The 25,612-nt window shown below is 34.6% G+C and overlaps 1 protein-coding gene across 3 annotated transcripts in view; it reads left to right on the forward strand.

Moving 5' to 3' along the window:
- Window positions 1-25,612, forward strand: part of SPOCK3 (SPARC (osteonectin), cwcv and kazal like domains proteoglycan 3) — a 478,289-nt gene that overhangs the window by 138,632 nt on the left and 314,045 nt on the right. The gene's annotated exons all lie outside the window — the stretch shown is intronic.

A 25,612-nucleotide genomic window follows, 5' to 3' on the forward strand; every position in this document is an offset into this window, starting at 1 on the left:
AGGTGGATAGTGATGTCAATATTTGAAAAATGAAAAAATCAAGCTCTGAGAGTCACTGTAAGCTTATCACAGGATAAGTAATTTCCATGCTAAATTTCAATACCTCTGATCATACAGACATTTAATATTTGATTATCAAATAATAACAGTATCTGATTAATCCTTGTAAACAGTTCATTGCCAATAATATACTATTTTTGTGATATTTATATTTATTTAAATATTTTAGTCATTTAATATGAGTGGAATACATTTTTTATTTGTTGTTTGAGGCAAAAGTAAGTCAGAGAGACTTTCAGGGTCAGCCCCTTAGGGGATAGCTGTAGCAGTTTAGTGTGATATGCTTGAAACACATGATGTTTTTAACTGTCATATTTAATTTTTATAAGTGGCCAAGTATGAAGTAAAAGGAATCGGGAGCATTTTTATGTGGTTGAAGCTGCCTGATTTTGATTAGTTGTTAAAATTTTAAAGGAAGTGATGCTTAATATCTGAGATATATCCTCATTTCTACTGTAACCTTATTTTTATTATTTAGATCTGAATTATTTGCTGGAACATGATGTTAATTATGAACTTATTAGTTTTAGATTTTAAATACTCGGTTTTACTTATAACATAAAATATTGGTTAGTAAAATACCTTACAGAATCCATATCTATTTATAATTCTTCAGAAATTAGAAATATTATATGATAAAATGTATTTACCTAGACTTCATCAAGAAAGAGATATAGATGGCAAATAAGCATATGAAAAGTTGGGTGGCTATATTAATCAATAGGCAAGTGCAAATTAAAGCTAAAATGAAATACCCTTATATACCATTGAATACCATTAAATACCAGTATTATTAGAGTAGCAAGGAAGAAAAAATAATCCCAAGTGCTGATGAGGATGCAGAACAATTATAGCTCATCTACATTGCTAGTGGGAATGTAAAATGGTAGAACCGATATGGAAAGCAATTTGTCAGTTTCTTATGATGTTAAACCTACATGTATCATTTGACTCAGCAATCCTACTTGCTTTGAAGTATTTATCCTAGAGAAATGAAAACAATTGTCTACACAAAAACATGTCGTAAATATGCATCACAGTTTTATTCATAATTATTCCAAATTGAAAATTACCCAAATGTCACTCAGCTGCTGAATGGATATACTAGTTGTGTTACAAACATACAATTGAATATTAGTCATCAATTAAAAAAAAAAAAGAGTGACCGCTGACACATGCAATAATATGGATGAACCCTTAAAGTATTATACTAAGGGAAAAATGCCAGAATTGAAAGTTTACATACTCTAGGCTTCCATTTAAATAATATTTTGGAAAAGACAGAATTATAGGGGCAGAACACAGGTCAAGAGGCACCAAGACCTCAGGAAAGAGATTGACAACAGAGGGTCATGAGAGAACTTTTTCAATGACTGGACTGCTCTGGGTCTAGATTGTGGTGGTATTTACATATCTGCATATACTTGACCAAACTCATTGATCTATATATACACTTAAAAGAATGAACATTATGCATGCACATTATGCCTCAATAAAACTGACAAAATAAAACAGGCATGATTTAATTTTTTAAAAGTCTTATTTGTGGATATAACAATTCCTAAATGTACTGAATGGGTAGAATTAAGGATTATGGATTGAAGCTGCCAAGACCTTAACTTCAGACTTTGTTTAAAAGGCATGTAAAGTTTCAAAGGTAACCAATCAAAAAATAACTTCTGTATCATGCAAAGGTTAAAGGAATTAGAAAATAACAAAACAAAACAAAACAAACCAAACCAAACCAAAACCTGATTTTTTTTTTCATTCTGTAAAGATTTATTGAGGATTTATAAGGTGCCAGACACTGTTCTAGGCACTGTGGATACAGACAAAAGGCACATTGACTGCCCTCAAGGAATTCGGTATTTACTTGGGGGGGACAACTAAATAAACAGTTAAAACACAATGTGATTAAAACCATTCACCATAGAGGATCCCCTTTACATCAATAGTGGAAAAGAAGCCATTACAATATGACTTTGAAGAACCCTTTAGTCTAATACATCTGAGTTCAAAGCTCAGCTCTGTCATGTCTAAAATTGTATCTTCAGGCAAATTACTCATCCCGCTAAGCCTCAATTCCCTTATCTGTAAAGTGGGGAAAATAACAATTCCTAATTCACTAATGCATACTCTTTTATTTTTATTGAAGTATGATTGCCATACAACATTGCACATGGTTGCCATCTGTCACCATGTGAAACTAATAGAATAATGTCAACTGTATTCTCCATGCTGTTCTTTATATTGCCATGTCTTATTAATTTTATAACAGGAAGTTTGTACCTCTTGATCCCTTTTACCCATTACAACCTTCCCCTCTGGCAATCACCACTCTGTTCCTATATCTATGAGTCTGGGTTTTGTTTTCTTTGTTTGTTTGTTTGTTTGTTTTTTATATTCCACATATAAGTGAAATCATGTGATATTTGCCACTACTTGACTTATTTAAAAAGGTCCATCCATGTTGCTACAAGTGGCAAGATTTCATTTATCTTATTTATTTTATAAGAAAACATTTATGATGTTTTCCTTGTCCATTCATCTATCAGTGAACACTCAGGTTGGTTCCTTATCTTGGCTATTGTAAATAATGTTGTAATGAACATAAGGATACATATACCTTTTTGAACTAATGTTTGTTTTCTTTGGATAGATATCCAGAAGTGTAATTGCTAGATCATATAGGTAGTTCTAAGTTGATGTTTTTAAAAATCAGGAAAAAAATATTGGAAAACTAAAATTCTAAGAGAAAGATGAAATTCACGGGGTCTTAACTAGTCACTCTCTGTGGAAAGCCTTCTCTAGATATCCTATCTGAAATTGCAACATCCCAGATGTCTTATTTCCTTTCTGTTCTCTTTATCAGATATGCTATCTCAAATATTCTATTTTAAAGCTATTTTTAATCTTTATTATAAATTACACATGAGAAGGTTTTATTTATTATTTTTTCACTCATGTAGCACCAGTACCTAATACCTAAGTACAAATTTAATATGTATTTATTGAGTGAATTAACAAATTATTGAATACAATTAATATTGGTTTTTGACATGCCATCAATAACTATAATAAGAAACAATTCATCCTGTAGCATATAAGAACATATTTAAGTGACAAAAACTAAGCCAAATATTTACAGCCTGTTTAATACAACTGCAAGAGCAGTGAAGGTATGAATTGTTATCAACTGTAGTTAACAGCTACTCTGAAATAAAAACAAAAACAAAAACAAAACAAAACAAAAAAACCGTGAAGAGTTATGGCTGAATTGACCTTCAAAGGGCAAAGGATTTATTCAGATAATATAAATGTTTCAAAGGTCTTATTTGCAAGACAACCTATGTGGTTTCCTTCACGGTTAGAAAAAGTTTTTAAAGTTTGGTGGCCATTCCTCATCAGAGTTCTAAGATTAGATTAAGCCCTAAAATCCAAAAGCAGTGACTCTCAAAGTGAAGTCACAGACAGGATCATCAGCATCACCAGGAAACGTAGAAGTGCAAATTCTCCGGCCCCACTCAAGACCAGTTTAATCTGAACCACTGAGGGTTGGTCCCTGACTTTTGTTATAAAAATCCTCCAGGTGATTTCATTTGAACTTAAGTTTGTGAAGGTCTTAAGGCATCCATTATATGTTAATTTTTCTGCAACACATTTCAAATGGTACTAGTTATATGTCATCTTTAGGGGAAATTAAGAAAATAGTCATCTTTCTTTTTGCTTCTGAAATATTTCTTCTGGAATAATTTGACTGCTTCTTGAATGACATCATTCAAAAATCCCGTTAGTGTCCATGCGTTCATGGTGTAAAACTATTAGCTTTTGATTCCATAAAAATCTAACAGAAAAAAAGAAACAGAAAAGAGAAGAAGAGAAAAAGAAAAAAAAATCTATATTTACATCACTGATTTTATTAAGTGCAGATGTGATAACTAAAAGCATAAAGCTTTCATTTGGATCATAAATAGGCAATGTTCTGAAGCAGTGTGCTCCAGAATTCTATGATGAAACGCCATTTTAGCTTCCTGGTATGTGGAAAGTAAATGAAACATGAGAAAATGAACTATCTTCCATGTCAATAATGGTGTTTACTTTATATATGATAACTTGAAATAAAGTCAATAACCTGGGGCGATTTATGGCAGGAGCAATCTCAGATGGCAGGTGCTCACCATTGAGCAGTTCTAAATGAGACTGAATGGTTCCCAGCATTTATTTTGTGAGAAATGTTGTAAGATTTGTTTAAGCACCTAAGGGAAAAAGAACAGAGATGTTCTTGGGAAAGATTTGTGGATGAGGTATGTTCTGTTGCGACTCGTAGTACAAAAGGTAAATTTCCTATCAGTAGTTCTTGTAGTAACCTTAATATGTTTATTACAAATGTCAGAAAAATTACAGTCTGTGTTGAAAGGTAGTGACAATACATTTTTTTTTGAAATATTACACCATAATATAATGGTTAAGAAAGCAGAAACTGAAGATACTCTGCCTAAATTTGGATTCTGGCTCTGAAACTTATGAACTGTGATATTGGGCATGTTATTTATTTAATCTCTGTGTTGCAGTTTTCTCATCTATAGAAAGGATAGTAACACCCATACTTTCTAGGTTTGTTATGATTCTTAAATGAATTAAAATATTAAGTTACTTCAAATACTTTTGGATCAGAATATGCATTACATAAGTAATAAATAAAAGTATGCAAATAAATCAGCTAGGTAATTTAATTTAAGGAAATGTTTCTTAACTATGTACCTATATATGCAGCTAAGTCAAATATATTCTGAATTTTCTGTAACATTATTGTAATCTGTGTAAGTGTATTTCAAATATGAACATTTATTATGAAGCACCCACAATGTGTATCAATTTCTGGGGATGTTAAAAAAGTCATACATGAAATAGTATTTGTTATATCATTTTCTAATTCTGTGGTCAAATATTTCTTAATTGTTTGTGTATGACATTGTGCTAGGGAATGTAGAAAATATGAAAAGTATGAGAATTTGTCAGTCTGTTTAGGAGCTTTTCATTTCAGTAGAGTAAATTAGATGTATATGCAAGATAGCAGATGACTAACACATGTGGAAGGTGAATACTTCCATCTGAAACAGAGGAAAAATAGTGACAATTTTAATGACACTTTCTCAGTGCTTGGGAGAATAAAAGACAATTCGTTCTTACAAAAATCCTGTGAAATAAAAGAAAAAAAAAAAGATTGCCATTCCCATCTAATAGTTGTAAGCATGACAAATCAGGACCTTTAAGGTAACTTTCCAACTTACAGAGCCCGTCACAGTTGGCAAAACTCAGAACTGTATTCCGACTGGTGTGATTCCAAAGCCAGACCCTTTTTTGTCTATTTCATATATAAAAGGATGACAGAAATAAAATCAATTTAAACTTCACTATGGCATCCTTTGGTTTTAACCTCTGTTATGTCTCATCTGTTGATCTTTCCTGATTAGAGAGTACTGAAGTCTCACTCCAATAAATGAATTTATTGTATGAAACCACGATGTAATTAATGCTGCTCATTTTGCAATAACAAAACAATAACTGAAATTAAATTCTTCTGATGTGCTATTGTAGTAATGTATCTTATTTCCTATAGTCTTTGAGAAAATATTAAAACCAATGAGCTCAGTATTAATTTTAGTATTTTATTTTATTTGTTAAAGAATAGATAAAATAAGACAAAAGATCACTTAAATATGTTAGTAAAGACATGTAACAATAAAATTTTTAATGAGAAGTTAAATACTTTCTATTATCCAAGTAGGCCAAATATCTTATTCTGTCCTTCCTTTCTGCATTATCATTGTCATCTAAGTAGTTAAAGAAACTAACTAAGCATCTACAATATGTAGCATGTCGTGATGTGTTTGACATAAATATCTACATCACAATGAGATGTAGTTTATGTTCTGGGAATGTAGTGAAAAAAAATATATCAGTTTTATGTTGAGGTCATATGGACGTAGCATAATGCCAAAGGAGTTGACGTTTATATGGGGTCTTTAGAAAATGGAGAGTGTCTTCCCAAGTAGAGATGGTAAGAGAATGTATTTTTGGGACCCAATATGGCACAAAGTAAGAGTCCATGATGTGCTGGAATGTGTGTATACAATGGATTTCCCCTTTTTTGACAATGACACATCTTCAACCACATCATTTAATTTATTTTTGTAAAGCATAAATTTCATCATATTTCTTTTTTGCCAGTAAGAGAAAAATGGCCTCCAATTAAATAAATAATAATACCTACAGTTTTAGAATTGCAACCATCGTAATATTAGTGCTAAAAGTTTAGAAAATTCTTCCTCATATTAAACAAAAGGTTGGTTTGTAACTCTTGAGAGATCCTAGTTCTGGTCCCTGTATTGATGTGGTGATAGTTATATCCTCCTCCTCCTCCTCCTCCTCCTCTTCCTCATCTACATATTAAGCAATTTTACTCTCCACCAGGCATTGTAATTGAAATTTTACATAAGTTATCCCATTTGATCATCACCTCAATCTTCCAGGTTGGCTGTCACACTTTTTGGCAAATGAGGAAATTGACACACAGTGATTAAATAGTTGACTTGAGTCAAATCGCTATTAAGTTAGGAAACATGTATTTCAATTTCGAATTGCTTGATTTTAAAACCATCATACATCTTGGAAATGACCATCTTGGAAAAAAATGTTGAAACTGAATATAGAAGTCTTGGTCTCAATTTAACTCTTGCCTTTTAACAGCCAATATAACCTTTCTGAGTACTTGCCACAATTCTGTCCAGTTTGATGAACAATTTAATAATAAATGAAACTGTCTTTTGAGCTTTTTTCTCTCTCCTTTATTTTTTTTCCTTTTCTTTTGAAGACCTTTTTTTTTCTTTTAAGGTAAGCATCCAAATTCCTATAATCATTCTTCAGAGGACATATTTTCTGGATTCTACAATGAGACCAGAGAAGAAGAAACTGTGGTTATCACTTCCTTTAAAAAATTTTTTTAATGTTTACTTATTTTTAACACAGAGAGAGAGACAAAGCATGAATGGGGGAGGGTCAGAGGGAGAAGGACACACAGAATCTGAAGCAGCTCCAGCCTCTGAGTTGTCAGCACAGAGCCAGATGCGGGGCTCAAAATCACAGACCGTGAGATCATGACCTGAGCTGAAGTCGGAGGCTCAACTGACTGAGCCACCCAGGCGAGCCACAATTTCCTTTAAACCTGACATTTGCTCCTTCACATTAGATGGCATTAAAGTTCTTAATTGGAAACCTTGTTAGCCATGACACATGGTTGGCTTATATAAGCTTTCAGTCAAATAAACTGATCATCCTGGACCCCCATGGATACAAGTAGGGGAGGGAAGCAAAAAAGGATTCTTTAATTTATAAGGCCCACAGAGACAAACCAAACTTCCAAGGGCTGTTTCTACATACAAGCTATTTGTCATAGGGGTGCCTGGGTGACTCAGTCAGTTAAGCGTCCTACTTCAGCTCAGGTCATAATCTCATGGTTCATGGGTTTGAGCCCCCCAGTGGGCTCTTATGCTCTCAGCTCAGAGCCTGGAGCCTGCTTCAGATTTTGTGTCTCCTTCTCTCTGCCCCTCCCCTGCTCATGCTCTGCCCCCTCTCAGAAAACTGTATAAATATTAAAAAAAGTAAAATATAGATATATTTGTCATGTAATAGGGTCCTATTTATGATTGTCCTCATCATTGATATATTTATAACTCACCCTGTCACAATTTAACATTTTAGTATGGGACTTTAAGATTTATAATTTCTTGCTGATTACTACTAATAAATGTGTAATTTAAATTTGTCTTTATTCTAACTTTCACCAAAGACACCAAGGTTCAGAGAGAAGTATCAGGAGGGTAGGCACTTGAAGGAACTCCTGTCCTCCTTCAATCTGGGTCACCATAAGATTTCATGCTTCCTATGAAAGGGAATTTAGGACAATTTCAAGACCAAAAGCCATACTAGTAATTATTATGACATTTTTGGCTACACAGTCCACATAGGTAAGGGTAATTGTAAAAACAGCTGTCAAGACAATACTTCTAGACTATGCAAGTTCTATGTAGATTTTTGTTGACATCAGTGTAGTAACCTCAGGGCTGTTCAGTGACATAGAGTACCATAGCAGGCTTATTCTCAGAGAAGGAAAAAAATATAAAGGAGAGAGACATATAGAAAAGGAAAATATTACAGAGAAAAACAAAAATTGATAGGGGAAGATAAATGTGCAGTAGTTTCTTATGGTAGAACCAATGTTATCTGTCTCTTCCATTGGAAGCCAATAGAGATTGTAATTTCCAACATGTTCAAATAATTCTTGCCAGTATCTTTTTACAACTTTTCTTTAACTGAAGATTTAGAAACCTAAGATTGATTTCTTATGCAAGTGTATTAGCAGCACATGAGACTCGAACCCAATGATCATACCAGGATGACCTTTGTAAGTTCCAAATTTCACAAGCAGATTTGTTCTCCATACTTGGAAGTGACCTTGGAAAACAGCTGACTCTCCTGATTAATGGTCTGAAGTTACAGACATTTCATAACATTAGAAAACTCAGTCTAACTCACATGATGTGTCACTGTTTAATATTTAATTATTTTAACTGAAAAAATGTAGCAATTTAGGTTTAAATGCCCCACAGTGAAAGAAATTAACTTCTGGCACCCCAGTGTTATAATAACTGAAACTCAGAAAAATAAGAACAAAGAAAACCAAGAATTTCTATGAATTTCTATTCCTCTTTTAGGTTATCACTTTCATTCTAAAATTAATCTTAATATACATTTTGTTAATGGATTTTCACATCATTCATGCAGCCTCATTTATACTCTGCTCAGTTGTATAACCCAGTTTGACTAGAGGGTTTCAAGTAGAAAATTTTACTAGCAAAAGTCTTAAGCTGGGCCTGCCCTGAGTGCAAGCATACAATAAATCTGAAATGAAGGGCTATGTCTTATTGTATAAACAAAATGGTGATATACTACTTCCCAAAGTTTAACAGTCTCTGTCTACAGAGACCATGTTGTATACTTGGCTATGTTGTAGATAAGAGTACTGGGAAACAAACTGCCAGTGTGTTTCTTCCAGGTACCATTAGGAACACCAAGAGTTGAACAGGTTGGGATTATTAACCATTATAGCAAGAGAGAATACACACCATGGCAAACTGTGGGGTATTTCAATAAGAGGGTGTCATAAAGATACTGATCAGATTTTGGCTTTTATTGGGTTATCTTAGAATGGGGCTCAGGAGGAGTGCCTGGGTAGCTCAGTTGGTTAAGCTTCTGACTCTTGATTTTTGCCACAGATCATGATCTCAAAGTTAATGAGTTCCAGTCCCACATTGGGCTCCTCACTGACAGTGCAGAGCCTGTTTGGGATTCTCTCTGTCTTCCTCTATCTCTGCTCCTCCCTCACTCTCTCTGATGGTCTATGAGATGGAGCCCTGTGTCTGGTTCTGTGTTTACAGCCTCAGAACCTGCTTGGGATTCTCTGTGTCTCACTCTCTGCCCCTCCTGCTTTCTTGCTCTCAAAAAGAAAAAAATAAATAAACTTTGAAAAAGAAAGAGTTTAAGGAACTGGAGATCCACTTTGGATTGAGTGTTGACAGAAAATGGAGACAACCCTATGGTTGTCTATCTCAACAGATCTTACCTACATGGAGAATAGTCTACAGGAAGGATAAAGCTTAATTAGTAAGGAAGTAACAGTCATTTATTTAGCAAGAGAGGAGGATGTGTTGTATTTTGTATTTTATACAGTGACTTTGAAGCAGACATTTTATGAAATTGTTAATATCCAACAGAATAACATGATTAAGCTGTAGAACAGAGAAGTTTACAACAATATTTAGTATTTAGATCAAGACAAAGTCAAATAAGTTCTAGATGTTGGGACTGTCCTTTCTTCCTCTTCCTTCCTTCCTTCCTTTCCTTCCCTCCCTCACTTCTTTCTTTCTTTCTTTCTTTCTTTCTTTCTTTCTTTCTTTCTTTCTTCTCTTTCTTCTCTTTCTTCTCTCCCTCCCTCCCTCTCTTTCTCTCCTTTTGCTCTGTCTCTGGGAAAAAAAAAAAAGCCCCGCTACCCTGGCGCATTTTTGGAATTGGTGTTGCTACTGTTAAGGCTCATTATAGGGCAAAAAAAAAAAAAAAAGAGTTACAGAGAGGGAGGGAGGCAAACCATAAGAGACTCTTAGATACTGAGAACAAATTGAGGGTTGATGGGGGGAGGAGGAGAGGGGAAAGTGGGTGATGGGCATTGAGGAGGGCACTTGTTGGGATGAGCACTGGGTGTTGTATGGAAACCAATTTGACAATAAATTATATTAAAAATAAACAAACAAACAAATAAGCTTTAAAGATAAAATAAATAAGAACATATTTTTGTGTAGAAATTTATAATTTTGAGTCATTAGTAGGAAGGATAATAAAATTTTCTATTAAAAAAAAAGCTCATTATAGGGCAATATGGACCCCTGCTTCCCCAACCTCACCAAGAAGAGAGAACAAGAAAGTCTTAGGCCAAATTCTACCAAATTTGTTCAATTAATTTTAGCAAGCAGGCACAAAAACTCATACAACCTGCTCTTATGTGTTTGAAAACCTTTGAATCCTTAATCCTCAGAATCTGACAAGTGCCTTGCTTGGAAAGATTCACACTGAGGATAACACAGTGATGTAACGCACAGCTGAGAAAACATTTTCTGTAAAGGCCAGATAGTAGATATATTAGATTTTCTGGGCCATGTAGTCTTTGTCACAACTAAACTGCTGTTAAAGTCCCCAAAGAAGCAATAAGACAATATATAAACAAATGAGTTGTGTTCGAATATGACTTTATTTACAAAACAGTCAGTGGGCCTTTTTCTGGGCTGTGGACATCAGGGTTTTCAAACCCTGATGAAGAGAAAAGAACAGCCCCAACATCTGGTCATATGGGGCAACTTCCTCTGTGAAAAGAGATGATACAGAACCAAACAGATCTCACAAGGGCTTTATATACAACATATGAATATCTTATGGTAATTAATGGACTATCTTATGTGGATTTTCACCACAAAAGCTGCAATGACTACCTAGCTGTCCCTACAATGTTGATTCTTGTTTCGGGTAATTCAGATACTAACTAATCACCCCCAGGGTTTATACAAAAGTCAAGTTATCTGTGATGCAGACTTTTCTTACCAAAGGATTTTAAAGTAAATGATTCAGATTATTTATCTGCTAGGCTTCTGTTTGTTAGGATAGAAATTTCCTCTGGTACCTTAAGTATTAAATACTGGATGTGGAGATGCATGTATTGATAAGAAAGACACACAGGGAGTTCATGGGGGGAGCAAGAACCATACTACGTTATGTCATTAGGAAGTTGGGAAGGAATGCTATTCAAGATGAGACAGGAGCTGGCCAATTGCTTTGTTTTTTTCTTTTTTTCCCCTATCTTTTAATATGACTCAATTGTGCTGTTTCTCTGATCCCACTGCTTCATTTATTCAGTACCTATCTTTTTTTTTTTTCCTTCAAAACTTTATATTGGCCATAGGTTTTGCTTATGCATCCTTTTGGCTTTCTCCTAACTTTGGCTCTGACATTGCCTCTCTCTTTCCAAGGTATTCCCACTGGTGTTCCTGCTTCCGAATGTTTAGTTGTCCAGACAGTTGCCATTCGCATTCTCCAGAGGGAGATTTAATTGGCAGAACATGAAATTGTGGTGAAAGAACTTTTCTGCTCTTGTGGGTTTTATTTAAACAAAATGTTTTGGGGGGAGAAGGAGCTCTAAATGGGACAATGTTGTCTTTTTAAAAAAAATAACGATGCATTAACATCTTATGTATTAATACACCAAACTGCAATTACATGGATGAGTGAGTGAGTGAATGAATGAATGAATGAATGAAGCGTTGAAGCTCTGAAAGTATTAACTTTCATTGTCAGGGGAGTGATGACAATTTTTAATGTAGAATTACTTGGGAGTCAAAAGAAAGCAGCAAAGCTTTATGTATTTGAGAGCTCATTAAATGTCAGAAACTGAGGTTGGTATATTTTCTTGTTCCCTCATTTGATATCCACGAAACCCTGTAAAGGTGATATTATCCAGAGTTTTTCACTTGAAGAAATTGAAGCTAAAAGTGTATAGCTTTTACAGTGTCTTTAAAAGTTAATTGTAGAACTAGACATTTTATCCATGTCTGTATTATTCCTAAACTTTCTGCTATACCATGTTGCCTCAAAAGCCAGAATAATAGCAAGAACAGGGGCTTATGGGGTGAGCTTCAAAGACTTGCCCCAGAATATGGGGTATCATCATCCACACAAGATAAAAAGTTGGTGTAGAATATAGCAATCACAATGACTCCTTTCAATTTTCCATGTGGGTGCCTCTACCTATCCTCACTGACAGGAAATAATCACAGCTTGTTTTCCAGTGTCAGGTAGGTGGAGGTAAATGATGTGGTTTCATTCCCCAAACCTGAGACAAAATTGCATGGCAGGTGATAGATTTTTGCCATTTCACTTACGCTTCTGTATCTCACACTTAACCCGGTCCCCTCAAACTGCACCCTGGATTTCCAAGCACTCTGTTTAGACTTCTTTCCAGGGCTCCGCTTTCCTAAAATCACTTATGAATTTCCCTTGACCTTTATATTTCCCTTTGGTGCAGGAATAGGAGGAAAGGCCATTCTCATTACTGAGAATCAAATACTAACAATATTACTATAAGTTGTAAGTTGCTTCTTAGGAATGACTGATTGCGTGCACTCAGGGGACATGTGCAATGTAAAAGGAGAGTTTATCAATCCAAATAACAAATTGCTGGGAATGTTAGAAACTTGTTTGGTGGTGGCATTCCCAGTGCCACTTGACCTCCTTAAACTCTCTCATTTCCGTAGCCCCTAGTACAACAGACCACAAGTCACTACGTTGGGATTATCCTGGCGGGAAACTACCTTTCCCACTTTAGAATGTGGAATGTCTTAGAAGAAGAAATTGATTATTAGAGACAAATACGGTTATCTTTACCGGTGAAAACATGAATAATAGCCAGGTTTAGGAAATTGGAGGAGTGGAGAACATTTGTAAAAGGAGAATTTACCATCGATACACTTTGTAAGAGTTCTTTTAGGTAAGGGATTACCTGCTCCCCCAGATAGATTTTCTTACATTCTCCATTACAGTGATTTTTAACAATTCACTGCTTTTTCAACTGTCTGAATCCTTTTTCTTTATAGCACACCCTGAAACTGGCAGAGTTCTGATCTAATTTAATACCTATATTAGAGTACGTTTTAGGTATCTTATCACCAAGTCCATGAACAACTATGCTAATGTATGAAGTAGCTCAACACTGTTCGAAACACATTGCTGTTGCTAACACCATAAAATCCTATTTACTTTTGCTTAAAAGTGTTTGATATTGAATTTGCTTTCCCCTGGACTGTAATTAACAACATTCTGAAATGCTTACAAGATTCAATTGACTGGCAATATTAATCACACAACACAGAGAAATTGGCTATTGCATTTGATTTTTTTTTCTTATGTGTTCTTGGCATCTAATCACTGATTAAAACTAAGGAAAATGGCTCTTTTCACCATGCTCCATGAACATTTATTTTCTTGGTTTGTTTAATCTATAAAGATTGCCCCCCCCCTCCATGTTGGAGCTTGTTTCTAAATTTCTATAGACGTGGAATAAAACCAAGAAACAGTATTTCTTGTCAAGAGGAACAGTTTATTCCAGATAATTAAATCCAAGAATGTTCAAAGAAAACACAGCAAGGACCATAAATTAGGTTCTATCAAGGGATATAGGTCATTCCTCATGAATGGATACTGACAAAACAATTTTGTGGGAAGCTTTGAAAAGTCATTAATAGTTTTGAAACTTAGGAAAACTAGCACATTTTGCAGAAGAAAGCAACAAGGTTTAGTTTTGTGTTTTTGAAATGTACTTAAGACATTCACAGTAGATTTGACAGTATTTTTGAACTTGCATCTAAGATTTCTGCACATATACTCTTATAAAAGCAAGGGCAGGCTTTTTTCCCTTCTTTCTTTCTTTCTTTCTTTCTTTCTTTCTTTCTTTCTTTCTTTCTTTCTTTCATCTTTCTTTCTTCTTTCTTTTCTTTCTTTCTTTCTTTCTTTCTTTCTTTCTTTCTTTCTTTCTTTCTTTCCACTTGCCCAAATGCCACTTAGAGAAACAAATAAAATTAGAATAGAATAAATTTAGAAATTCAAAAGGTATCTTTCCAGTGATTATAGAACCTCTCTGTTATTCACAAACGTTATGTAGAACTGTTCCGTGTAATAGCACCAGAGTCAGACTCTAAGCTCCAGAAAGATCATGACACTTTATTTTATTCACTGATTTTACCTTCTTGTTTAGAACTGGAGCATGATAAATAAATCAGGGGGCAAAAATAATTTAGGTTGGAGTTCCTAAATTATTTTGCATAGCAGATTACTACTTGCATTTGGAAATTAATGAAATTAAAATTTAGGAAAATGAAGCATAATAAAAATGATTAAGAGGACAGACTCCAGAAACAGGGCGTTTGGGTTTGAATCTTGTATCTGATAGTCCCTGGTCGGGAGACTAGTCACATAGTCTTCCCTCATCCGTAAATTGAGGTAAAGAATTACACCCATATCACAGGGTGATTACAGTGTTTGAAGAGTTACTGGTATATAGAGTAATTACTAAAGGTTGTAGTTAATATTATTGTTATTATTCTATGACTCTGGACTCTGTGTATGTATTAAGGACTTATGCAAATATACCAATATCTTAGTGTTTGTAGAAGCCATGTGGGAATCTTAAAACATTTCGACTAGCTTTCAATCTGTAAAATGAGGGAAAAAAATATATCCTGCAGTAGCAAGTCCGGTTATGAGTGTGACTGTTTGCTTAGCAATCTTGCCTGTCACTATACCACCCACCCATCATCATTATTTTCTAACATACCTGCCCCCCCCCCCGTTTCCCCCCACAGAATTATGATCAAGCAATTCTGGCACACATGGATACTTGCTTACAGTAGGATCCCATATTCTGAACTACTTGTAGTTTGCAAGACTTGACTTCTCTGTGCTTTCTAGTGTCTGCCTGCGTGTCTTTTAATTTGCTGGTGCTTCTGCGTGAAACATCTCTGCCTGCCATTTTTCAAGCTACAACTATGAACTGTGAGGCTATGTTCTCTGACCCTGAATATATCAGGATGAAGCAGATTTAACACTTTGTATGTAGCTATGCTGTGTTCCTGCCATGCTGTGTCTTTATAGACTGTAAATTACATGAAAAACATGTCTATGTATTTTCATCTCTAATGAAAACTAGATATTATTTTTTAAACACTACCATTGAGCCATATTAAAAATTGTTTTTGAGTACATTTAGAAGAAGGAAAAAGGAAGCAGAATTATATATTCTATATCTCAGATGTGTGAAACTTTCTTTTTTTTTTTCAACTTAAAACACATGTATTATAGATATTTCTTTCTTTACATTAGATTATTCTAAATGAATCTTGTTTCCTTCAAACTGTTCTGGTAATTTGAGCTACAAAGTGCGATTAGGTGAGAACATCTTGTGCATTTCCTTATGAGTTTCATCTCTGCACTCGAGCGATGTTTTTATGTTTTTCTTTTTTAAGGATAAGAAAACTGTAGTGAGAAATAGTAGGCGATGTAGATTTATTTGCAAATCCAAGGAATTGTGAAAAGTGTATGTTTGTGTACATATTTGCATGCATACTTCTTGGGAATGATTCTCCTTTCAAAATTGATTTCTGTCAAATGATAAAATAAATTACAGAGGAATATCATATTTTATTATTTAAAGTGCATATATTATTTAGTGCCTTGCTTAATATAAAATGAAGTGGGTGAATTTCAACCATACAACTTTTTGGTTTTTCTTTTGATTTCAAGGGAGGTATTTTAATGTGCTTTTCCGAATATCAACTCAATTCCATGCACAGTTCTACATGTAAGTGTCAGATTTTCTTCAGTCTCTTGTGTGGACTTGATATAGCATGGTAAATAGATCTTCACTGGTTTAGTTCTAAAAGGGTGTGAAATAGCGATATAAGTTGTTTAAAAAAACTATAAATTTAAAATGTTTATAATGTTTGGCTGCTGGTATCTAACGTTACTCTTTTCTGACTTCCTAATTATATATTTCAGCTATTATATTGTCTAACGAAAAGAAAAAGCCTCACAATGAAGCACAAGTTTAATTAATTAGTGGACACCTCAGAAAAGCAATTTGCACTGGTTTAAAAATGTGTTTATTCTGTAGATTGCTTATTGTAGAAGAGTCTATTAGCATGCATGCAGATTGTAATTTTTGTATTGGTTTCTATCATGTGTTGTTTAAGAGTTATTTAGTGTTTTCTATTGTGTGTAGTTTATTTTAATTAGAGCTATAAAGCACACAACTCTTCATAATATTACCTATGTCATAAAATTTTACTCTGATTTATCTTGGTGTATGCTTTAATGCACAAACACATTTTCCCACGGTTAAATTTGTTGACAGTTCTTGAATTTTGATAAGTGTAGTCTAGGGGAAGTGAGAATGAACTGATGTGTGTCCTAAATCACATACCGATTAGGAACAAATTATTGTTATTGATTTTATTTTTATTATCATAAGGAAAATATTATTTTAATGTAATTTTTACAACTGCCTAATGAGCTAAAATTTTTCAAACTTTTGGAAATAAGACATTTGATTATTCATTGGATTCATACAATTGCATCAGAAAAAACTGCAAACACAGATGCATGAAGTTTGGGAGGCTTGTGTCTAACTGCATCCCCTATATCACATCGATTAGTGTTGCTCAAGGTATGGTCTGCACTTGAATGCTCGTCTGCGACCTGTGTGGAATCGGTACAGAAACAGGGAATAAAGATTGAAAGAAATGCCAAAGCAGTTTGAGAAAAAAATATATATTGATTAACTCTCATAGTAATGAATTTGGGTTTATGTTTTATGTGTATATTTTTATTTCATTTTTCAAACAATCCAATTTATTGTCTTTTTTCCCTTTTTGTTCTTTAAAATTTTTTAAATATAATTTATTGTCAAATCGGCTAACATACAGTGTATAAAATGTGCTCTTGGTTTTGAGGGTAGATTCCTGTGGTTCATTGCTTACATATGACACCCAGTGCTCATCCCAATAAGTTCCCTCCTCAATGCCCATCAACCCATTTCCCCCTCTCCCCAATGCCCCCATCCACCCTCAGTTTGTTCTCTGTATTTAAGACTCTCTTATGGTTGGCCTCCCTCCCTCTCTGTTTGTAGCTAATTTTCCCCCTGCCCTTTGTTCTGCAGATTTGGAAGAATGAAACTGGTTCTTTACCACAGATAGTTTTTGAAACACTGCTATATATGTAGTACAGGTATACACAGTAGGCTTTTTGAATCCTGAAATTAAAGAAATGAGTGGAATTTGAAATTCCTTTTCTTAAAAATCTTGACAATAGAGTAATGAAGTGTCAAATGAGGAAAGGAGTTTCCAGCACCCCATCTTGGTATTGAACCTCTAAGATGGCCCCTGATGATCCCCATATGTGGTATTCATGCTTTTGTGCTTGCATTTTCTGGACCTAATAACTCACTTCCAAGAAATAGTACAACAGTGGTAGGATTACCATTCTGAAATTAGCTTTAAAAAGGCTGCATTCTATATTAGACATCTTATCTCAGTCTCTGACAAGAGTCCTCACTCTAAGGAAAGCCACGTTGAGAGCTGCCCTGCAGAGAGGCCCGTGTGCAAGAACAGGAACCGAGCCAGTGAGGAACTGAACCTCTCAGTGCAAAAGTTAGGAAGGAAAGAAAACTTGGCAAAAAACTGTATGAAAGATCAGATGATCTTCCCTTGGTCAAGCCTGCAGAAGAGAATGCAACCCTGGCTAGTACCCTGATTTCAGCATTGTGACAGACTTTCAGGCAGAGGCACTCAGCTCAGCATGCCCAGAGTCTTGACCTTTGGAAACTGTCAGAACAAACAGCCACTAAATTGTGGCATAATTTAGTATGCAGCCGTGGACAACTCATCCACCCTTCTTAAAGAGAGAAGGAGGTATCTCATCTATGACCCATGCACAGAGAATCAAATGGATTCCTGGCAACTTTTTGTAACCACTATCTTCCGTATGTATAATCTTTTACTACTAATTGTAACTCCCCAGTATCCTGGGCTATTTTTAAAAACTACCGTGTTGATGTTTTTGATAGCATTATTGTTCCGTGAGTGTTTTCAGACACCTGGAATCTAAAACTTAAATATTGGGACAGACTCCAAGATACATACATGACTACATTTTTTAATTGAGCAAAGGATCATTTTTAAAGGAAGTTTTCTTATCTCTGTAATTCTGAAAACGAAGGAGAAGAGAATAGCCACAAAACAAAGCTTGGAGGGAAAGAATAAATTGTACTTTGGGTCAAAGATTTTTCAAACCAGTGAACTATGAACATAAACACTCTTACTGTAGATAATAGCAACTATGCATTAGAATCTCCATGTATACATGATGACATCAAATGATAAAAGTAATGAAAACAAATAAAAAATTTCCTTCAAAACAAAAATGAAAATGCAGTGTGAACAAAACAGCTTCCAGTTTGTGTTTAAAGATAGGTATGTTGAGAGCCAAAGCATAAGAGACTGTTAAAAACTGAGAACAAACTGAGGGTTGATGGGGGGTGGGAGGGAGGGGAGGGTGGGTGATGGGTATTGAGGAGGGCACCTTTTGGGATGAGCACTGGGTGTTGTATGGAAACCAATTTGACAATAAATTTCATATATTGAAAAAAAAATAGGTATGTTGAAAAAGATAGTCGCAAGTATTAGCCATGATAAAAGACCCAGCTGAAAAAACTGGAGTTAACTTACAAATATATTCTCCCTACTCCTTAATCTGAAGAGTTTATTTTTTGATGTTACAGAGAAAAAAATCACAAAAATACGTTCTTGACTCAATAATTAAATAACTAACACAGTTTTGTTTTTTAAGATAGCACATCCTAGGGGCGCTTGGGTGGCTCAGTCGGTTAAGCGTCCGACTTCAGCTCAGGTCACTATCTTGCGGTACGTGAGTTCGAGCGCCGCGCCGGCCCTGGGCTGACGGCTGACAGCTGGGAGCCTGGAGGCTGCTTCCGATTCTGTGTCTCCCTCTCTCTCTGCCCCTCCCCCGTTCATGCTTTGTCTCTCTCTGTCTCAAAAATAAATAAATGTTAAAAAAATTTTTAAAAAAATGATAGCACATCCTAAAAATAATAAATATTTTGCTTTCATTTATGATGATTAACATTTTTTCATTTTACACAGCATTTAGCTTATATTTTGAATTGTATTCTATTTCACTGACTGTATATGTAAAGATTTATATCAGACTGATAGTATGTTTTTAACATTTTCATATCATATAAATTCATTTTTATTTATATTTGATATGATGAACCATTCTTATATTTGAACAGTACTCAATATTCAGTTACCTAGTTTTTTTAATGACAAATTATGAAAACACAGGAAATACTGTTATAAATACTAAAGAGATGTGAAATAAATAGGAAAATATTAATATTTCATTGCTTATTTGCTACTTAGTGTTTTCTATTAATACCTTACAATTTTGCTCCAATAAGCAAACAGTAACTATAGCTTTGATTTACTAATGTGAGAAGTGTCCTAGGATTAGAAAAACTCTTATAATACCTACAGGCATTTTATCTTAATTTATTCCTTGTTTTTCACTTCAAATTGAGGATCATGAGGTCATACAGAGGACACATTTGCAACCTGTTCCTAAAACACTTTTTTTTGCATCATAAAGATTTTGAGAATCGTCATTCTTAGTTAGTTCAAAATTATGTACCTTGATTTCTTGTGCTGATATTTGAAACACCCATTTGTAGATTATATCCAAAGCTAGATGATAGATTTATGGTCAGAAGGGGGAAATGAAATACTTGGAAAATTTACAAGCTTTATGATTTGAGGATTCAATCACAAAGATACAGAACATTAAACACCTTAAACACATTTTTCCTTCAAAAAATTTTGTTTCCCTATGTGGAATTAGAGCGGTATTCTATTATTGTTTTCTAATTTTTAAATAAGTGTTCTTTTATGGGGGGAAGAACAATATAGGATAGTAGTACAGGGGTCTTTCTCAGTATAAGACCAGCTTGGCAGGATTTCAGACTTTTTGGCCTTTTGGTCTCGGTCATAACTACTCCACTCTGCCCTTGTAAACACCCAAGCCTACATAGAAGGTATGTAAAAGGATGGGTGTGGCTGTGTTCCAATAACACTTTAGTTATAAAACAGGTGGGGTCTGGCCCATGGGCCGCAGTTGCTGACTTGTGGTATGGTCAAATGTTTAAGCATGCAGGCGCTGGGCCACACTTCTGGGGTTCAAATCCCACCTCTATTTCTAACCTTCCATGTAAGCTTTACCAGACACTTAGTTTTTCCCTGCGTCATCCTCCTCATCTATAAAATAAGAGTGATATTAGAAACCCTTACCTCTTACAGATGCTGAGAGTAAAGTGCTTATAAGGGTTCCTGGTATAGGGTGAGAGAATAGGACTCCAAGCCACTGTTTTTCTCAATTTCTTTGTGTGTATTAATGTTCTTATAGTTATAAAGAAGATTCCCAGTATTTAAAAGTCCTTATTTTATTTATTAAGACTAAGTATATGTTATGCTTTTCCCTGGTGTTAGTTAGTGAATTACAAGTTTTGTTTATCAAAGTAAAAGTGGCCATATATATTCTGAAGGCATTTAACTTCAATTTGCAGAGATTTTCAGAGACAATTGAGGAATTCCCTCAATGGCTTGCCCTTTTGCACAATTCATTTTATTTATGTGTTTAATCTGTGGTAAGTCAGGGAGCAAAAGTGCTTTCTAGAAAATAAAGGGCTCACCAAAGTGTTACAAATGAATTCTTTCAGGGTCCTAGGACATCACTTGGAAAAATGAGTGGTACTTTGATAATAAATGTGACATTTGGGGGCCTGAAGCAGATAGTTTGTCTCAAATAGATAATTCGTTTATATCTAGACAAAGCTTACTCACTCTATCTCGTGATCAAGTCATGTGTTAAGTTTTCTACACAGGGAAATTTCCCTTTTTGTGGAATTTACTGGCTTAACTATTATACAAGCCACTCTTCCCATAATACGGTGATATATGTAAATGAGTTTGTCGGAAAAGATAACATATTAAAAAAAAAACAGATTTCCAATGCTATTTTTTAGCTTATAGAAGTGGCCGTGCCTCACGGTTTCAGCTTAGCTTTCGAAGCACAGTAAACAATAAGTGTTAATGTTAGTAGAGACATTTTGAAGTTTTGTCTGACAGGGTTTGGGGAACATAATCATGAAATACAGAAATCCTAGGAAATTTACCTTCCCACTCCTCAAGTTAGGTTCACACAATTGTAATCATGGTGTTTTTACTTCTGCGTACATATAGAAAGGCTAACCAATAGTGTTTTGCTTCTGCGTTTGTATAGACAAGCTAACCAATAGTGTTTTGCTTCTGCGTTTGTATAGACAAGCTAACCAATAGTGTTTTACTTCTGCATACGTATAGAAAGGCTAACCAAGTTTCTGCCAATAAGTGGAGGAGTTGCTTATTATACTTACCTTTGCTTTGATTCTGGAGATTTGAATCAAAAAACAAAATTGTTGTTGAAAGTTTAAAAATTAGGGATCTTCCTATCTTTTATGTTTCCTCTAAATGTAGACATTTTGCTGGTTTGCTTGCTCCTTGGGAATAAATAGAATCTTTCAGTGTGGGACTTTTGGCCCAATCTTTCCTCCCTTGAAGAGAACAAGGGACCAGAAGAAACACTCTCCATAATTCCTGATGTGCATGTGTCATCTGAACCTGAACTTCTCCAATTGGGGGTATTTCTTATAGTTGTTTTTGAAATCCCAGGTTGGCTTATTTGTGATCTAAATTGAAGCTTGAGAACAACCAATTTTTACACAAAGCTTTTTGAGACAAAAGAGATTGTGCCTGAATGAACACTTATGTGAAAATACTTTTATCTCTCATTCTGGCTAAATTCCTAAGATTTAATGAGGTGAAACCATTTTCGGGGAAAAAAAAAAGCCTAGCGATGTGAGAACACAAAGAAAAATATCTAAAAATAGCTAATAGGCAAACTACTTTGCTTTTCTATGCTGTTTCAGATCCCCACAATGGCCAGACATTGACATTGCCCTTGACTTAACCAAAAGAACTAGGTTCATGTTTCACATTATGATTATAAATCTTTAGATAGCTATGGCCCCAAATTAACCCAACATGACCGTGTTAATCTTTTTTTTTTCCAAGATGTAAATTTCTTATTTGTAAAGCTATCTTGGAAGATGGTGTACTTCAAATAAGATAAAGCCTGTTACTTTTTTATCAAGTTTTTAATTTTAACTCCAGTATAAATAACATGCAGTGTTATATTAGTTTCAGGTGTACAATATACTGATTCAACAATTCTATACATTACTCAGTGCTCATTATGGCAAATGTATTCTTAATCGCCTTCACCTATTTCACCCATCCCCCCACCCACCTCTTTTCTGGTAACCGTCAGTTTGTTCTGTATAGTTAAGAGTCATTTTCTTGGTTTCTCTCTTTTTTTTTCTCTTTGCTCATTTGTTTTGTTTCTTAAATTCCACATATGCATGAATTCATATGGTCTTTGCCTTTCTCTTACTGAGTTATTTTGTTTCATATTATACTCTCTACCTCCATCCGTGTTGCTGCAAATGGCAATATTTCATTCTTTTTTATGACTGCCTAATATTTCACTGTGTATATATGCCACATCTTCTTTATCCTTTCATCTATCATTGGACACTTGGGCTGTTTCCATAATTGGGCAATTGTAAATAGTACTGCAATAAATTAGGGGTGCATATATTGTTTCAAATTAGTGCTTTTTGTATTATTTGGATAAATACCCAGGATTGCAATTACTGGATTGTAAGGTAGTTCTTTCTATCTTTTAATGTTTCCACAGTGGCTGCACCAATCTGCATTCCTACCAATGGTTCATGAGGGTTCCCTTTTCTTTACGTCCTTGTCAACACTTGTTTTTAATAGTTTTGATTTTAGCCATTCTGACAGGTGTGATGACTGTATTATTCTGAGGGAGTTAATTAAATATGGCTGAGGTTTTGCCATGGACATATATATATATATATATATATAATATATATATTCTCCAATTAATTCCTGCTAATCCGTATAGATGTTGATGATTTCAAGCACTGTGTGGCGTCAACATGTTGCTTTCACATTGTTGAGCTTCAGTGCTAATGATGTTAGTCTCACATCTGTTCCTCGTTCTACTTCTCCTTGATATTTTATCAGTGGAGTCACTGCTGCAATGAAAACTTACCCACATCTTCTTGGGGGATGTCACTGATAGCTGTACCACTTTAGATGAGTCTGAGGTGATAGCAGAAAACTTGCCTTCTTGCATTAACTACAATCATAAATGATAGGCTTTAAAAAAGTTCACTGCATCTTACATTTGATATTTGGGAAGGCATGCAGTTTGGACATCACTTTCAAAAATGTTTTGAGCAATTCATGGTCCTTTCTAAGAAACCAGAAAAATTAAAGGACTTCGTTAGCAGTAATGAGAGGCTGGCCAATGGTGATGTTGCCCAAACATACCAACAGAAATGAACCTGGCACTTTCGATAAGCAAGTATGCTTTATCACCTCTTTTATGTTACATATTGTACAGATATTTATATTTTTTATAACTAATCCCCACAGCACCTTTGCCATATAGGTAGGTATTTTCCCCCCAACTTTAGTCGCAGGAATCTGAGTTTTACATCGTTTTCTAAAATGATGCAGCTAATAAGTGCTAAAGTCAGACTTAAATTTAAGTTTTCCTGTCTCCAAATCCACCACTTATTCTCATTGTCTAGTTTTCATTGTATGTTTTGTTTTGTTATGATTCAGGAGAAATTCCAACTCCTCCCCGTGTGTGGAATGACTAATAGTCATCATCCCCACACACCGAGATGTAATTTAAAAAACAAAAGTTATTAAATGAGTGCATTATGATTCCCAGCCAAAGTTTTGAGACTTGAGTGGAGGAATTTAGTTTGAAAGTTTAATGTCCAAGAATTCTATTATTCTGTAATGGTTTTACAAAGATATTTTAAGAAGAGACTAAGTAATCAATAAGTTTTTAGTTATCCAGTTGTGTGATCTTCCCTTCACCTGATCCTAGATAACTTATTGCAGTACCTACTAGTGGAGACAGCCATAATATACCACTGTCTTCACATAACCCTACCTCAATCTGAATATAAGATTGATAGGAATAATTTCTGAAGTTTTCTTTCTTCCTCCTTTGCCTTTCATTTGAAATTGGTAAGGTGGGAAGGTGGTGATGAGTGAGTGATTAGTCACAATAAGGAAAAACTTTTGCAACAGTTTAATATTTTTTAATATTGTAATTTGAAGGAAACTCTATGCCTGATGTGGGGCTCAAACTCACAACCCTGAGATCAAGAGTCACGTGCTTTGCCAACTGAGCCAGCTAGGCACCCCTAAAATTTTTGACTAAGTAAAATAGGGAAGTGTATTTATTTCTGTAATTAAAATGTGCAACATTTTCCTCTTTGAACATCGGGGTTATTAGCAAAGAAGTTAGAATGAAGATTCAAAGAATCTCTACTTGACCTTTTTGGATTCCCTGGGTTCTGTAGATTTCCAATGCATTCACTTTAGTGGGTTTAAGAGTGTGGAGTTAGGAAATGTTCAATCAAGGAGCCTCACCATGATTTTCTGCTCTTTCTTACAACAGTGACAATAGCTTATTAATTTGAAGAGTTAAAGTGTGTTTTATCTACCATAAATGATGATACAGCTTATTAATTTGCACAGTTAAATATGTTTTATCTACCATAAAATGTGATATGTATGAGGGACATCTACACGGCTCTAAGGGTGGTAAAACAGTAAATACAATAGACTTAGTCAATGTGCTTTGCTTTTTAAAAAATCTTTTCAGTATACATTGCCCCACATTGCTGTTGTATAGTCATAGTCATATTTACTAAATGTACAGTAAGTATATTGTAATGATTCTTTTCCATATTAAAGATTTCAACTTTAGGCAAGATTTAATTAGGTATGCATTTTTCTTTCAAGCTTCCAATTGCATTTTGATGAACTCCCTAGATATTCAATTATCATGTGACTGATTTGCATAAAATCTACTTATACTATATGGGCTAGCGCAGACTCACTTGGTATTATTGCTGCTCTATTGATGGTTTCATTTACTATCGTACTAGTGGAAAAATGAAGCTGTATAACTGGAAAGTGGTAAGATACCTTCATAGCTTATTAGCTTAGGGTAATTATCTGCATGTCCTATTGCACATTGAATTGCAACTGAAAGTATTGCATTATAATATTTAGGTGAAGTGGCAACGAAGACTAATTAAATTATTATACTAAAC

This window comes from Panthera pardus, unplaced genomic scaffold (assembly GCF_024362965.1).
Source record: "Panthera pardus isolate Hobbes unplaced genomic scaffold, ASM2436296v1 HiC_scaffold_13, whole genome shotgun sequence".
NCBI classification, from domain to species: Eukaryota; Metazoa; Chordata; class Mammalia; order Carnivora; family Felidae; genus Panthera; species Panthera pardus.